This window comes from Pleurodeles waltl, chromosome 4_1, assembly GCF_031143425.1.
Source record: "Pleurodeles waltl isolate 20211129_DDA chromosome 4_1, aPleWal1.hap1.20221129, whole genome shotgun sequence".
NCBI classification, from domain to species: domain Eukaryota; kingdom Metazoa; phylum Chordata; class Amphibia; order Caudata; family Salamandridae; genus Pleurodeles; species Pleurodeles waltl.
In genome coordinates, this window is record NC_090442.1 from 57,177,939 (window position 1) to 57,194,627 (window position 16,689).

At 45.7% G+C, this 16,689-nt stretch overlaps 1 protein-coding gene across 1 annotated transcript in view; it reads right to left on the reverse strand.

The window, feature by feature from the left end:
• Positions 1 to 16,689, reverse strand: part of LOC138287387 (zinc finger protein 665-like) — a 34,908-nt gene that overhangs the window by 11,115 nt on the left and 7,104 nt on the right. The window contains exon 2 of the mRNA XM_069227779.1: positions 11,265 to 11,411. The gene's annotated coding sequence lies outside the window, so the exon portion shown is untranslated. The remainder of the gene's footprint in view (positions 1 to 11,264; positions 11,412 to 16,689) is intronic.

Here is a 16,689-nt window from a genome sequence, read left to right on the forward strand (position 1 = left end):
TTTCACTCAGGCTGTAGTGGCAGTCCTGTGTAAAGGGTTGTCTGAGCTCCATATGAGTGGCAAAAGAAATGCTGCAGCCCATAGGGATCGCCTGGAACCCCAATACCCTGGGTACCCAGGTACCATATACTAGGGAATTATAAGGGTGTTCCAGTGTGCCAATTGAAATTGGTAAACGTGGTCACTAGCCTATAGTGACAGTTTTAAAGGCAGAGAGAGCATAAGCACTGAGGTTCTGGTTAGCAGAGCCTCAGGGACACAGTTGGGCACCACACCGGGACACACATTCAGGCCACAAACTATGAGCACTGGGGCCCTGGCTAGCAGGATCCCAGTGAGACAGGCAAAACCAAACTGCCACAAGTAAAAATGGGGGTAACATGCCAGGCAAGATGGTACTTTCCTACAAAGGTGTCACCTGGGCAGGAGCCACACTGAGACAAAGATTTTGGTGTGGTGACCTGGCCAAAGGGTGCGCGTCTGACAGAAAGGACTCAGCTGCGTCCTGCATGTTGTTCAAGTAGCAGACACTGTCTACCTGGAACACACAAGGAGCAAGCTGGCAGTTATATCCCAAATGGTTTCAACTGAGATGTGGCTAACTAAAAGACAACTGTACTCGCCGAGGATCAGTTTCCTCATGAACGTTTGGGGAGAATCGCGAATCTGATTGGACAATAGGAAATGGTAATTGTCCCTAAGGCTGAAAATAAGTGAGGTGATGTCACATATCTAGGATTATTCACGGGGAAGCGGTACCTGCTAGTTCAACACTAATAATGACCCAATCCAAAAAGGAAAAAAGCAGAAAGATATTTTGCTTTTCGCCAACTGCTTTAGTATGAAGGCCTTGCTCAAAATGGCTAAGTATGCACTATTGCCTAGTATAAATTAGAATACTTTCTCCCTCCTAATAATAAAGATCATTTTGCCCAAACCAGGATGTAATGAGTCACTATACCGAAGATATGAAGACGAAAAGTAATGGGTCCCTCAAAGCGCCTTGTTTGTTATTTAACCCCAATGGTTTAGCCCACTAAACAGCTACAGTAAATATCCAAGTGTACTTTGCCTTTGTGTATTAGTGTAACTAAAAACAATTATGGATGGTCACCTTGTAGACTTTACCTGACACTTTATTGACTCAAAGAAAGAATTAGTTAACAACGTTTTGCCAAATTTAGTCCACAAAGGATAAATCTTCACAGGTTCTCATAACCTGCTACAATGTGGGTCATATTTCTGATCATTCCGCAACAAGGATGGGAACAATTAGTTAGTATATTCACAAAGAGGAAAGAAAAAAAAGTTCCAGCCCTTTCTTTAATGCTCTAATAATTCCATTTATTTATTTTCTGTTTGAATAATTTATATAGCGCATAGCTAAGTAGGGTTTCCCAGCGCTAGTGGTAGAAGCCCTATCAGTCCCAAAAGCACGCCTTGGCAAATCAGAACAGTCAAGTATTTTATTGTCTGAGAGATACAGCCTCCGTCGTCCTCAGGTGGAAGTGGAGGGTAGGGAGGTCCATAATGTAGGTGCCAGGTGTCTTCAGGAATGGCCCCCCTGACACGACAAATTTGCAGTGGGTGAGCCAGCCTGAGGTTAAGAGAGCTCAAGGATCTCAAAGACAATAAGGGGTCACCAGAATCCTGAGAGTGGTCCAGACCAAACAAGTGCTCTGCAGACAAAGCAAAGTTCTTTAAAATGGATACATTTAGCCACAGGCAGCCAATGGAAGTCCCTTAAATGAGTCAAAACATAGTGGGAATTACACCAAATTTCTAATTACAGTAATACATTTGTATCTGCAATAGGGATTTATGAAGACACACCTAACAATGCACGATAAAGTGCTTTTGTGAAAAAGTAAGGTGTAATTCTTTTACATTAGGCAGTCCGCAAAATGAAATATCACATGTCATATTGTAGTTTAAATATAACTCAGATACATATTTAGTGCCAATCATTGAACAGCCCATATTTAAAGAAGGTTGAATTTTCAACCCCTATTGTTTTTTTGATCAGGGTTATCATCGGGACCAGGGCCACTTTAGCGCTGGTGCTACCTCTAACGACCATCTTTTTTGGCGCTCCCTCCCCCGATGACTTCCTCCTTGGATTCCCTCACTACCTCCCGACAAAAGTACAGCTCATCTCTCCACAGCCCCTCTCTCTCATACATTTAATTTGTTTCAAAGCTCTGGTAAAGCCTGGCTTCAGTAATCCACTCAGCTATCCACATAAAATACAGATCCGTTCTTTGCAGCTGGCATATTAATAATCTGGGCTACTTTATAGTGAGTCACAACTGCCACTGGACGAAACTCCGATCTCTCTTTCTAGCAGAAACATTAATCACAAGAGTTATTTTGACATTTGTATTGCTGCCTGAAAGCTGGATGCAAAAGGAACTCTAAAGCAGGTGCCTTTAAATTGTAAGTTATTACTAAACAGAGCACCCCCCCCCGAGGTCAGCGCCTCCTCCCCAGGTCAGCACCCAGTGCAGCTGCAGGTGTTGCACCGCCCTAAAGCCAGCCCTGATCGGGATAGTTTCAAGAGACAATCAGAGATGCAATCTGAAAGAACACAAAAACAAAAGATGGAAAACTAATCAGACAGAAGAAGCAGAAGGAGCCATGATAGGGAAATGATAAAGTGGGACTACCTAGAACAGAGGTCATGGATAGGAGACTGAGGGTGTTGAGTCCAACAGTGGATTAGGAGTAGAGGAAATCAATATCCTCAAAGACAAATTACAAGGAGAAGAAATCATTAAAATGGGAAAGAGATACAGAGAATGGGCAGTTCATGCCAAGTGCAGAGAAACCACCATGTATTACACAAATCAAAAGGTGTAAAAAATGAATAATAGTGAAGAACTCATACCAAAAGACAAAACTAGTGGCTAAGTGGACACAAATACTCCTAGCCAGAGAGGGAAACAGTGGCAGGCTGAAACACAAGTGGTAATATAAGGTGTGGTAGGGTACCTGGAGTGACAATGAGCAGCCAGAAAGTAACGGGTCAATGCACATTTTTGAGAGCTGCTTCTGGCACTGAGAGAGTGATGCGGCGCCTGAGCACTTTGGCAGGTGCCGCGTCACTCATGACGACCCCTCCACTGCGACGACTTTGCCCGCTTCGGCGTGGCCTTGAACTAACATGCTGTCCTCTGGATGCCTGGTTTCACTTAGCCACTAGGAAGGACAGCACTTGTCGGACTCGTCCCATATCGTGAGCTAGGAAACACCCCGGCCGGTTGCTCTGACCCCACGATTGTAGAATTCAGGGATCGCTTTGGTTGGGGCCACTCAATGGAAGATAATTATATTCTGGTTATCAAGTGTGCCACATGGCAGTCAACTTGATGACATTTATCCAAAGGGGTTCAAGTTAGAATACTAACACACTGGAATATAAACCTCAACAAGGAGCGCCAATAAAGGAAGCCTGCTGTCCCAAACAATATTGAGTACAACTGATGTTGGAATCCTAGGTGCAGTAATAGTTTCAGTTAAGACATTTATTGATGTGCTACAAACATGTGTAGGATTGCCATAGTTTTCATATCATTGAGTGTACAAATTCCTCTTCTATTCTTTAATACAATTAAATTACATTTTAATGGATTATTTTACCAAAAAAACATACTTCATTCTAAAATTTTTGTGACTTTGGCAATAAAATGCAAACACTTTTATAATATCAATATATTTGCAACTACTTTACAACAAAGGATGTTCACAAAGATATGTCACAAAATATCCTGGGAATAGGCACAATTGTAAAAATAAGTCAGAATCATTAGTATTTACTTCTAATGGATAAAGATATTAATTGGGTTTTTTTCAGCAAAACCATTGGTGACATTCAAGAAAAGACCAACATTAAAATATATTATGTCCTAAAGGTACAATTAAACACTTTAAGACGTAAAGAAGAGAAATTACACTTTCAAACCAAATAGGACTGTAGCTGTTGCCCTTTCACCATAATTGAAAACAATATATTGTGGGATGCGAACTTTGAAAAATGCTATAGCAGCAACAAGTCCCTGAACTGCAGTATTTCTTATTGTATCCACATTATAACATGTGCTTGCTTATAAATGTATGTTGGCTCCACCGTCACCCCAGGGGAGCAGCACTGCAGGTCACCTAGGCCACTGGTTCCCAATCTGGGGTCCGGGGACCCCTAGGGGTCCGCAAAGCCTCCTCAGGGGGTTCGCGACTGCTTAGAAAATTAAATAATATTAACAGATTCGGTCTCCAGTTTTCTGTAATGACTCAGTAGGGGAGGTCCCCGGATTCCAATAATGATTCAGTGGGGGTCCCGGGTTCCAGTAATGATAAAGTGGGGGTCCACAGAAGTCAAAAGGTTGGGAACCACTGACCTATGCATTCGACAGTTGTAGCCCATGTCTGGCCCAACTGGACAGCAGTTGAGCACTGGCTGGTCCTTCTGAGCGCTGGCTGGTCCTTCTGAGCACTGGCAGGGGTAGCCCTGCTCAAGCCTTCACCAATGCAAAAGGTGTAGCTGTGAATGGATGTTGGAGGCAGGCCTGGTTTGTAGTGGGTACCTTGGGTACGTACACCTTATACCAGGTCCAGTTATCCCTTATAAGTGAAGTAGTAGTGTTCTAGCAGCTTAGGCTGATAGAGGTAGCTATAGCAGATCAGGTTAGGCTGAACTAGGAGACATGCAAAACTCATGCAATACCACTTATAGCTACACAGTACTTATACACAAGTAAAGACAATACTCAGTGTTACCAAAAATAAAGGTAGTTTATTTGGGTGACACAGTACCAAAAATATCTTAGAGGGAATACTCCTTCTGGAGGTAAGTATTATGCACACTATATACACTAGACACCAAAACAAGGCAAGTAATTAGTCATAGGACAGTGCAAACAATAGGAAATGCTATAGAATGCAATGGGAGAAAATAGGTCTAGGGGCAACACAAACCATATACTTAGAAAGTGGAATGCGAATCACAAATTCCCCCCTAGACAACTGTAGTGTGTCCAGAATCACTGGGAGAGTAAGAATACAGTAAAGGTAAGTAAATTACCCCAACCCAGAGCCCAGAAAAGCAGGAGTAAATTACTGCAAGTTTCCCTAGGACACACTACACCCCGTGATTGGAATTATTGCAAGAACCAACCAAGTCTGCAAACAACAAACAGTGGATTCCTGGACCTGAAGACCTGCAAAAGAAGGAGACCAAGTCCAGAAGTCGAAAGAAGTTCCAGGAAGGACAGGAGCCCCAGCCAACCCAGAAGAGGGTGCAAAAGAAGAGTCTCCGGTTGGACGAAGACTGCAGAAATGCACCCTAGGAAGATGCCAGAGGGTTCCTGCATGATGCAAAGGATATCCCACGTCGTGAAGTTGGATACAGGCGAATTTTGGTGCTGGATTCCTCCAACAGCCCTTGGTTCCGGCAAAGTCGCGTTTTGCATCAGCTCGGAGCTATCTGGACCCAGGAGGGACCTGGGAGCTTCAACTCTGTGTGAGGAGGAAGAGGGGGCTCTAGGCACTTCAGAGAGCCCTCAGAGCACCAGATAGCACCCACGGGTGTCCCAGGACAAGGGGACAAAGGAGGTGCAAAATGCGGTTGGTGCAGCACTACAAAAGAAGGTCCCACACCGTCGGAGATCAACTCAGCGAGTTGAGCGTCGCAGGATAGAGTGCTGGGGACATGGGCCAGGCTGTGCATGAAGGAATTTTGCAAATAGTGCACAGAGGCGTCAGGAGGTGAAGAAGATGCAGTGCACAGGGGTACTGTTGTTCTGGGGGAAGGCAAGGTCTTACCTCCTCCAAATTGCGACAGCAGGACCTCAGGACAGTCTGTGTCGATGGGGTCCACCCTCTGTGTTTCAAGGAGCACCCTCGTCGCTGTGAGAGGAGTCCAGCAGAACTGGTTGTTGACTTAGATGGTGCCTGCGTGAGCAGGGGAGTGACTCTGTCACCCCACAGGACATTTCTTTGGTCTCTGGTGCAGGGTGAAGACAGGGAGTCCTCAGAGCATGCACACCGTGGAAACTGTTGCAGTTGCTGGCTGGAGCTGAAGTTGCAGAAAAAAAGGATCCCTTGTGGATACTTTGTAGCTGTTACAGCGGTTCCTGGAGCACGCTGCGGTTGATCCGAGGTCAGAATATGAAGTAGTAGTTGCAGAGGATTCCTGCTGGAAACTTGCAAGCAGAATCTGAAGAGAACCCACAGGAAAGACCCTAAATAGCCATGAGAAGGGGATTGGCTACCTTATCAGGTAAGGACCAATCAGGAGGGGTCTCTGACGTCACCTGCTTGCACTGGCCACTCAGAGTCCTCAAGAGTGCTCCCACACCTTGAAAAGCAAGATGGCTGAAGTCTGGGACACACTGGAGGATCTCTGGGTACCACCCCTAGGGCGGTGATAGGGGAGTGGTCACTTCCCTTTCCTTTGTCCAGTTTCACACCAGAGCAGGGGACAAGGGATCCCTGAACTGGTGTAGACTGGCTTATGCGAGGAGGGCACCACCTGTGCCCTTCAAAGCATTTCCAGAGGCTGGGGGAGGCTACCCCTCCCAGCCTGTAACACCTATTTCCAAAGGCAGAGGGTGTGACACCCTGCTCCCAAAGGAAATGCTTTATTCTGCCTTCCTGGGACTGAGCTGATCAGACCCCAGGAGGGCAGAACCCTGCCTGTGAGGTGGCAGCAGCTGTAGCTGCAGTGCAAGCCTCAGAGAGCTGGTTTGGCAGTACAGGGGGTCCATGGTGGAGCCCCCAGGATGCATGGAGCTGGCTCCCCAATACCAGATTTTGAATGGGGGGACAATTCCATGATCATAGACACCTTACATGACCATATTCGGAGTTACCATTGTGAAGCTACATATAGGTATTGACCTATATGGAGTGTACACGTGTTATGGCGTTCCCACACTCACAAAGTCCCGGGAAATGGCCCTGAACTATGTGGGGGCACCTTTGCTAGTGCAAGGGTGCCCTCACACTTAGTAACTTTGCACCTAACCTTCAGCAAGTGAAGGTTATATATATAGGTGACTTATAAGTAACTTAAGTGCAGTGAAAATGGCTGTGAAATAGTGTGTGCACTATTTCATGCAGGCTGCAATGGCAGACCTGTGGAAGGATTTGTCTGAGCTCCTTATGGGTAGCAAAAGAAATGCTGCAGCCCATAAGGATCTCCTGGAACCCCAATGCCCTGGGTACCTATGTACCATATACTAGGGACTTATAAGGGGGGGGTCCAGTGTGCCAATTGAAATTGGTAAATTAATTCACTAGCCTATAGTGACAAATGTAAAAGCAGAGAGAGCATAAGCACTGAGGTTCTGGTTAGCAGAGCCTCAGTGACACAGTCAAGCACTACTGACAACACACACATTAGGCCACAAACTATGAGCACTGGGGTCCTGGCTAGCAGGATCCCAGTGACACAGTAAAAACACACTGACACACACTCCCCAACAGGCCAAAAGTGGGGGGTAACCATGCTAGAAAGAGGCTACTTTCTCACAATGGACAGTCAGCAAATGCAGCCACACACAGGCCTTCATCAATTCACAGGATTCGGCAGTTCGTCAGATGCAGTCCTACTCAGGCCACTGGTGATCACAAAATTACAGGCCTGAGAGGGCCTTTGATAATTACACAATTAAAGGGTTTCAGTTCCTGTCAGGAACCAAAGAGAGAGTCTGGTGAGCACCAGGGTACTCCGGGTCGCTCTTGTTTATTCTACTTCATCTGGATGCCCCCACAGCCACTGTGGACATGCTGGACCTCACTCCTTCCTGGCCAGTGTCTCCTTCCCTCTTGAAGAAGGCAGGTGGGCTTCTAGTGACTTCAGGGCATGTACACAGCTCCCCCAGCAAGAGATATAGACTTCAGACGAGGGTTCCTGACTTCTGAGAGACTGGTCGTCAAACAAACAACAGCCATGGATGCACAGCAGTTCTGAGTAATCTGCAGATCCCTTCATCCTACAGAACTGCAATGAAGTAGGGTGGTTTGGGTCTTACTTTTATACACAACTTTCAGGAGGAAGATTTTGATCCACTATCTTAAATGTAGAACTGGTTTGGGGTTGCGGTTCCTTCAAGCTTCCTTTCCAGACACAGCCTTTGTGTAGAATGATGCTCATCACAACAGGGTTATCCCCATCCTGCAGCACCGACAACAGAAGCACAAAGAGTTGTGGGGTTATTGAGCCAGGATGTTTTCAGCCCAACTGAAGGAGCAATTAAAGAAAGACAAAGGGTTTCGTCACCTTTCACAACAGCGTCTGCATCCCTGCTCCTCACCCCAACCATCCAGTAAATGGCAGTGCCAGGGAAGACAAGTCAACAGCTCCTTGCTAACCAAAAAGCCCCACAGAATATTTAAAGAAGCCCTGTCTCCAATCCCCTCACTTCAGTGTCTAGGCCTCCTCACCCCAGCTACAGGAATGTAATATCCTTCCGCTTACTGAGAACTGGGAGTACGGTCCTCATCCTCTACCTTGTGCAAGGTCAGGCCAAGGACATCCGAAACGGATGCAACTGTTGTCCATGACCCTGGCTCAGACACACATGCTATCCACATACTACGCTGAGCACACACAACTTGCTTAACACGCACCCAAGGGACTGGGCAAGCGCACAGAAGCGGAGCTTTATGCGGGTCAGGCGGCAGGGCCCCACTCCGTGACCCAGATAAAAAGATCTGGTCACACTGTTGATCCTTAAAACATGTCACCACTGCTCTGCGTGCTAAACAGACAACAGGGACAGTAGTCCACTGTCAGCAATGAGGGCATGCTTGGTGCACCATTCCAGGTCACCAGACAAGTCTACAACCGACTTAAATTGCTTAATTTTCTTAAATTAGCATGATGCCAGAGCCAAAATTAAAAGCAAGGACACCAAATGCACAGAGTTCGGCGCTCAGATCAGAGGACCGTGTCTATACATCATGCAGAAGGCATTCCTAATAGGGATCAAACAATATGTATTGTGACACAACTGACCTATACAGAATCATTTCTGAGAAAAGTGCTTGAAAAGCTACAATACAAATTTAATCTGTGAAGTGCGTATAACTGAATGATAGATAATGATGAATTGAGATTTGCAGTGCAGCTATAGACTCTTACTTGGTGAGAACACCTTAAACAATTCCGTTTTTATATTGTGTAGTGCAGAGTAGGGTACACCACAGAGTTGCAGTTGCATACGCTCTATGTTGGTGAAATTGAGGAGGTGAATGAATGTACAAGTACACATGTACATGGGATAAGAAACTGAAATATTCACTATAAGGGTAACAATACTGACTGAAAATCCCATCAACTTCGGGCATGCGGGTAGTGCAGGGGAAATTACGCAAGGTGTCCAGAGAGAGGAGACAGTGTTCCGTTTGCGTTTTTCTGAGGGACGAAGAATCCTTATACCTCAAGAAGAAGCTGACCTTTCTCATCCAACTCTCCAAGGAGCTGACCACTGGGAAAAGAGATTTTCCTTTCCTTTGTAGTGTGGCTAAAATAACATAGTAGCAAAGAGCACCTAAAACACAGTACTTGGAATGTCCCTGGGGCGGATGTGTTGACTAGGAGAATGATACTAAACTTGGGTGGTTTCGACGCCGGTGGACACACATACGCACACGCCTCATGAAGAAGCTTGTAATTAACACTGACGGTAGTCTCCACCAGATGGCACCGGAGACAGTCCAGGCAGTATAGATGGCCTCTATGGAGTCAGAATGTCTTAGACATGGTGAGTGGCAGCGGGCACACTTCTGAGTAGCACAGGATATGGAGGGAGAACTCATTTCTTCTTTCGTAGGACTCTGAGAATGATTGTGATGGACTGGACAGCGGTCACAGGTTTCTGGTCTCAGCGGTCTCTACCCCATAAAGCTCATCAGAGAACACTAGACGGCTGGACTCAGGCTCAGGACTGAAGTAAGGTAGATCCTTTCACACGCGCCGATTATCTCCTACACCTAAGGTTGCAACAGTAGCATTGTGCCAGAGTACCTTTACTTCATCTTGTGTGCACCAAAGATCCAGACTTTTGTACTTTGCCCTCTGATTCCACACACCAGACACCCACCGGTGTCTGTTTCATTGTCCTCTTAAGTTTACTGTAGCGGGAGTGTGTCAGAGTATCTTTCTTCTACCTCATGTGCTCCATGTATTCGCCCCCTGTTCCTCTACAATAGGCCCAGATGAACGAGGGTCCAAGCTTAAAAATCAGAAGGAAAGGGGAAGGAGAAGGGGAAGAGAAACACTGCTGCACTGATTAGGAGGCATGTTTACTCTACAGTTGCTGTCAACAGCACACCCCTTTAATGGAATGGTCTGCTAGCATAAGGATAAAGGAGATCATGAGTACGCAATGGACACTTGCAATCACAGTTCAGACTCCTTCACTACTTCAGCACTGCCTACCTATACCTAACTTGATCTAGGATGGCCTCCAATTTCCCTCTGATGGTTACCAATTGATCATCATATGGATGGTTCTTCATACCAAGATGTCCCACCCCACTATGTCAGTGTCCTTGCCTACAATGCACTACATGGCCTACTCCTCTATAATTAAGGTTTGCTTTGCTTTTCTTCTCCTTACAGGACTCTGTCCATTGATGTTTCATCACATGACTTGTGTGTTATGTCATCACTGGTACAGAGGAGTGTAATGTGTGTGTCTGTTGTTTAGGGTGTTTGTCGCTCACACCACAGAAGGATTCTGGTAGCACTTTGCGCAATGCCATGTACTGGTATGGCTTCTGCCTTGCTTGTGCAGGTGCCCAGTCTTGCATTTTTAGTTATCCTTCCAAGGACATTTGCATTAAAGGATACTGCCTGGGCTATTTAGAAGCTGTGTCTTTGGTCAGCTGGTCCTAACTATACCTCACCACAAGCCACTGAAGCAGTATCTCAGGAACTCAGTAGCAGCATTATTGCATCTTCAGATCCTTGATTGGCCATCAGCATGTGGAATCTTGGGCGTCATTTTTAGAACTGCACCCCAGGTAAGTCGACCACCACCGAGAACTCTAGTGTGAACTCTCATGAGGGAAGCATGAAGTCTTGCAGTAAAACCTCTGGGGGACAAGAAGTGTCTGGATAGCACTATGAGGATGGACTTGTGTGGTAGGCCAACAGCAATGCGGCCGAAATCCTGAGAGGAACAATAGGTTTTGCAAGAGGATCAGTTTCTTGAGACACATCATGGCAGCCATTTTACAGCAAGTGCTAAAAGCCATACCTGAAAGCTTGGACACCACTTTGAAGTAAGAGGTTTGGAAAGTTCTGGTTCGAGAAGTGGACCCTGCTGAAAATACATCTGTTGCATGAAAGGTGTGATTTCTGTGAATTTGCGTCAAGAGCCAAGATGCTACATCATCTAGTGATCCTGTACAAAAATAAATAAATAAATAAATAAGTCAATACAATTTTAAGGAGGAAAACAGGGAACTCATGTGGTAGACATTTAGCAACTAGAATTTTAGGAGATTCGACAGCTGTGAGACATTTGAGCTACCATGAGAGAGCTGAAATACTGAAACTGTTACAATTATCCAAAAGCAGGGTGTGTGTGAAACATTTCAAGCGCTGCACAGAAACTGTAGCAAGGAAAAGATAAGTGAGTATGTGAATCTTCAAACTTGAAAGTTATGAACCACAGGAGAACATTTTCGATAGAACAAAAGAAGCCTCAAGAGACAAGAATATAGTCACATGTGCAACCACAGTGGCCCCTCTGGAATAAAAGACAGCTCATCTTCAAGAAAGGAATCCTGCAATGGTTCTTAGTGCAGTGCAATTACAAAACTGGAATGAGTGCTTGACAGAAAAGTGTTTTTGCGCTTGTCATTTGCCTTTAGCTCTAAACGCCCATGGCGGTGTGAGGCAGACAGCAGCATAGTGTGTACAGATTTCCAATATTGTAAACGCCTCTCTCAGTGTGATGAAAAGCAGTGCAATCTGCACTGTCTCTCCATGGGGAGTGGGGTGGTGAGGGCGGCGCAGTGCTTAATTTGTGAAAGAAAAAGTGCTGGTGCCTAAAACTCTGCTTAGAAGCCCGCTGCCGGTGCACTTAAACATCGGTGCATGGAATGCCAAGGCTGGTCATTTTAAGACACTCCCTCCCCCATTATCCCAAACCAGCAATTTCCTGCTTTCTCCTTTTGTGGCTGTTTTGCAGTCTTTCTTTTCCTCCTTTTCTCCACTCTGTGTAATTGTGCTTGGTAAATAAGTAAAGAGGAAAAATAAGTTCCAGTCTCCACAAATAAGTGCTGGTACCCCCCATCAGCAACCACTAGCTTAAATTAAGCATTGGGGTGGAGGAGTAATAGGGCCCCAGATGATTTTTAGTGATCATGTATTCCCAACCATGAAATTATCAAGTGCTGGGATATCAGGCCCAATATTACTGGGTGTGAAAACTCACCTGTGACCCACTGGGGCTCCAGGACAGAGGCACTGAGGAGAGGCTCGCCAATGGTCCCACCCCAACCCCTTCCCACAGAGCCAGGAGCCAGCCCTGTCCCTGGCACCCACACCACCATGTTGCCCAACACTCACATTTACTACCTACTCATGGCAGGTGGTTGCCAGCAGAAACATTCCTGGGACTGGAGAAACCTGCAGAAAAGACCCAGTTTCAGGGTTCCTCAGGTTATTTCGCCCGTTCTATAAACTATGGGAATAACGGATCACACAATTTTGCAGTTGCAAACCTGGCGTTTCACAAAATCACAAGGTTTCCGATCGCAAAATAGCTTTCTAGTAAGTACTCAACCTATTTTGAGAGTTTAAAAAGCATTTCCATGTTGCAAAATTATTTTATCGACCCATACCGAATCACAATTGGGATGGGTGTGAATGGCGTGTTCCCTGCTAAATGTCATTTGGTATGGAATGCCTGTGTTTTTTCCAACCAGAACTGCTGTTGTAAACTCTAGAACAGTTAGAGACTTCACAAAGAAGGTGGTATCTGATTTACAAACGGGAATCTGTTCCCAGCTGGACATTGTCCCCTTTGGGTCATCCCATTCGGGTATGAAAATGCAATGATGGTGGTCTGCAGTTTCTTACAGGCCACCGTCCCTGTGTTTGCAGCCAATAACAGATGATTGCAAACATTGACCTGCCTCATTAATATTCAATAGGTATGCTATTCGGTGAACTCCTGTGACTGGAGATTTTGCAATGTTATTTATTAGTATATGGGTTGTAATGCAAAATTAAAGACGGGTCTCAAAACGTCTGTACGCAATTCGCTACTACTTTTTATGACTAGTCTTTTACTACAACAGGACACATACCTCAAAATAGCAGGATTTTGAGGAGTGAATGACATCTGCCGAAATCACTAAATCAGGCCCCAATATCTTCTCATATCTTCGATCCCCTCAGAATTAGGACTATAGTTCAGTAAAAATGCAGTGCAGTTTGTACAGATTTCCTCTTAGCTGTAAGTGCCCGTTGTTCCAGTAAAAAAACAGTGATGTGTGTACACATTTCACTTTAGTGTAAACGCCCCTGTATTGATAAAAAGCAGTATACTAAGTACAGATTGTCTTTGTATGTTTCCCTCACATTGTAAGTAAAAAGCAGTGGAGAGGGCACAGATTTCCTGTTTGATACACCTCTCACTTGAGTAAAAAGAAGTACATGGGAAGATGTTTTCTTTGTAAATACCTCTGATTGTTTGAGTGGAAAGTTTGGGTGTGCACAGATTTTCTCTTTCTTTAAACAACCCTCATATCTAGCAAAACTGTGGTACTAGGCAGCAGTGTGGACAGATTTCTTCCATGAGCACCCCTCGTTTTTCAGTATAAAGAAGCGCACCGTGCATTAATTTCCTATTATCAGTAAAGAGACCCCATACTGGGGCCCCGGCACGAGGCGGGACTGCACAGTGTAGGTGACCTATAGCGAGACGGGCCCTCCTGCCCATAGAGGATAGCTACTGGCTGATTCTGAGCTTCCGCCGGGTCACTTCCTCTTGCACGCTTCTTGCCCAATCCTGGGGAGGCATACAGCAGGAGCCCCTGCAGCACCTTACTATGCAATACTTGCGCGTACTGGGTAGGACCAGATATCTGACTCGGTGGCTGGCTTGCTTTCTGCACACGCACACAACTACCCCGCACTGCGCTGCACCAACACTGGCACTCAGACCTGGAAAGCAGTTACACAGAATAAGAATGGCAGGCGATTTTTAGCCTATCCTACTCTAATGTTGCCGCTATGCCGGTTTAAGCTAATGCAGTTTTATATATTGCGCAGAGCCTATTTACCTCCCCACAAAATGAATCACTATTTTAACCGTACCAAAGCTGCCTGTCCCCGCTTTTGCTTTAGTCCTGCCCGTTGCTGGCAGAATATTGGAGAGATGTCACTACACACCTGGGATAATGCTGGGATGTGTGTCTACTGGATCTCAGTTATCGCACTAAGAAAAACAGTACAGCAACACGATTTACAGACCTGGCCCTTAGCTTGACGAAGCGACTGATGACCCGCAAATGGAAGGCTGCAACCCACCCGCCACTTCTGCATGAGTGTTATCTATAAAAGGCCTGGGTGCAAGTGGAGAGTGCAGCACTGCACAGGGAGGAAGTGAAGGGTTCCCGCAAGTACTCAATTTCTGATATCGGGATGCACTCTTAGAGAAGCCCTGTGATGGTGCACAGAGCGCGGACTCATTCCCATAAGTCTCCTTGTCGACCCCCACTCATTCTACCCCATGGTGCGACACACGCTCCTGAGGTCAAAACCATACCAGTGTATACAGACGCACTGCAGATTCTATGTCAGGACCGGAGGCTTCGGGTTATGCTATCTCTTTCTTTACTGTCAACACACAGCAGCCAATAAAAAACAACACTACATTTCCCAACAGCCTTGCAACCTCATTATGACCCCCAATCAGGGCCCACCATCTAGTGCATACATATATATATATATATCTATCTATATATCATAAACATCAAAGTCCGTTCTCTTTCTTTGCCTCTTCAACGCAGAGCTAAGTACTTTCGCATTTCCCTTACGCTATTGTGGTTTATCAATACTTGTTTACCTTCAGGCGCCTTAGTTTTATTGATGTGTCTCAAGCGCTCGTATCGCAGAAGTCCCTGTTTCACAGGCGTGATTTTATGGCTGATTTCCTTACCGCCATTACTTCCATGTATGCCTTAATTTTATTCCTGTATCTCATGTGCTCGTAGCGCAAGTGCCCCTTTCATCCGCATGATTTCCTGCTGATTTCATTACTGCCAGTGAGGAGTGTAAGGGGAGGCCGCGCGAGTGCTTGAAGCAGTCCGCTTTCTGACGTAGTTTTCACACATGCGCACAGACCCGCTTTTGGGATCTGTGCAAGCACGCTTCATCGACAGAAAAGTGGCTTCCTTTTCTGCTCCATGAGACCCCCGTTCTACGCCTGGAGGGGCTGTAGAAACACGTTAGAGCTCGGCTCTAGGGGATTCTGGTGCTTCCTTCGCTGATTCCCATCTCAGTATACCGGACGGGAATTTTTCAAATTCCCTAGTTGCACCTGGGTGTCCCCCCCTTGTTGATAAATAATTGTGCACAAATTTTTGGGACCTCTGCTATATTGTATTACATTGTGCACTGAAAAACATGGCCCAACAATACCCAGATGATGATCAGTACGGGGATTATGATGCTGGGCATTATGACCAGCACATAGAAGAGCACCTTGTGGAGGCATTAGACTTCCACATTCAGGACTCACTTAATAAGGCTTTAGTGAAAGCCCTGCATCCTTTTGCGCAACCTATTTTCAACTTTGGAGTTAGGCGCTTTGACGCAGGCTGGGAACCCCACCCCTGTAGACGTCAACATAAATGAGCCTGGCCAGTCATCTTATGACCCACTGGAACAGACCATTAATGCGGTCCTGAATGATCACGAGTATGAGGCTTTCAAGAGTAGTAAAATGACTCCTTCCTTTCAAACTATTTAAAATACAACTGATGAGTCAAATTCTTCTGATTAGGACTAAACTCTATTCATGACCAACCCCAGGGCAAGCATAAGCGTAAAGCTCATCATGCTGAGGAACCTTTGATTCCCCCGCCTAGTAAGAATTTACAATTTGTTCCTCTTGCTACAGTACATCCTAGGTCCACAGACTGAACCGCATGTCAAGAAGTGGCATGGTATGTTCAGTCAAGACTCCGAAAAAGTTTTGAGAAAGACATTCGCAACATGCTGCGGTCTGAGTGCCATTGCCCTGCTCTCTCCGGCAAAGTTGCGGAGACTCTGGAACTCAATCCTCACATGGTGACCTTTCTGAAGAAATATGCCAAGGACCCAAAAAAGGGCATTGATAGAGCCTGGCGGGGGTGTCAGGACAAGTTATTGGACATTTCTGAGCCCCTCACTAAAATTTTAGATTTAGCGCTACTGGGCAAGGAGACCCAAGAAGTAATAGATCCTGACGTCCTGTTACAATGGGCCCAAAGAGCCATCTGTTTATTAGGGAATGCTAATTGTTCGATTTCCACAGAACGTAGGAAATCTCTTCTGCTACGCATTGACCCAAAATTGGCAGAGTTAGCACCATCTGATGCTGGTCCAGCAGCTAACGGACTATTGTTTGGCGACAGGTTTGTCAAAGACCTGGCCAAATATGTGGCTACCTTCTCGGCTTTCGA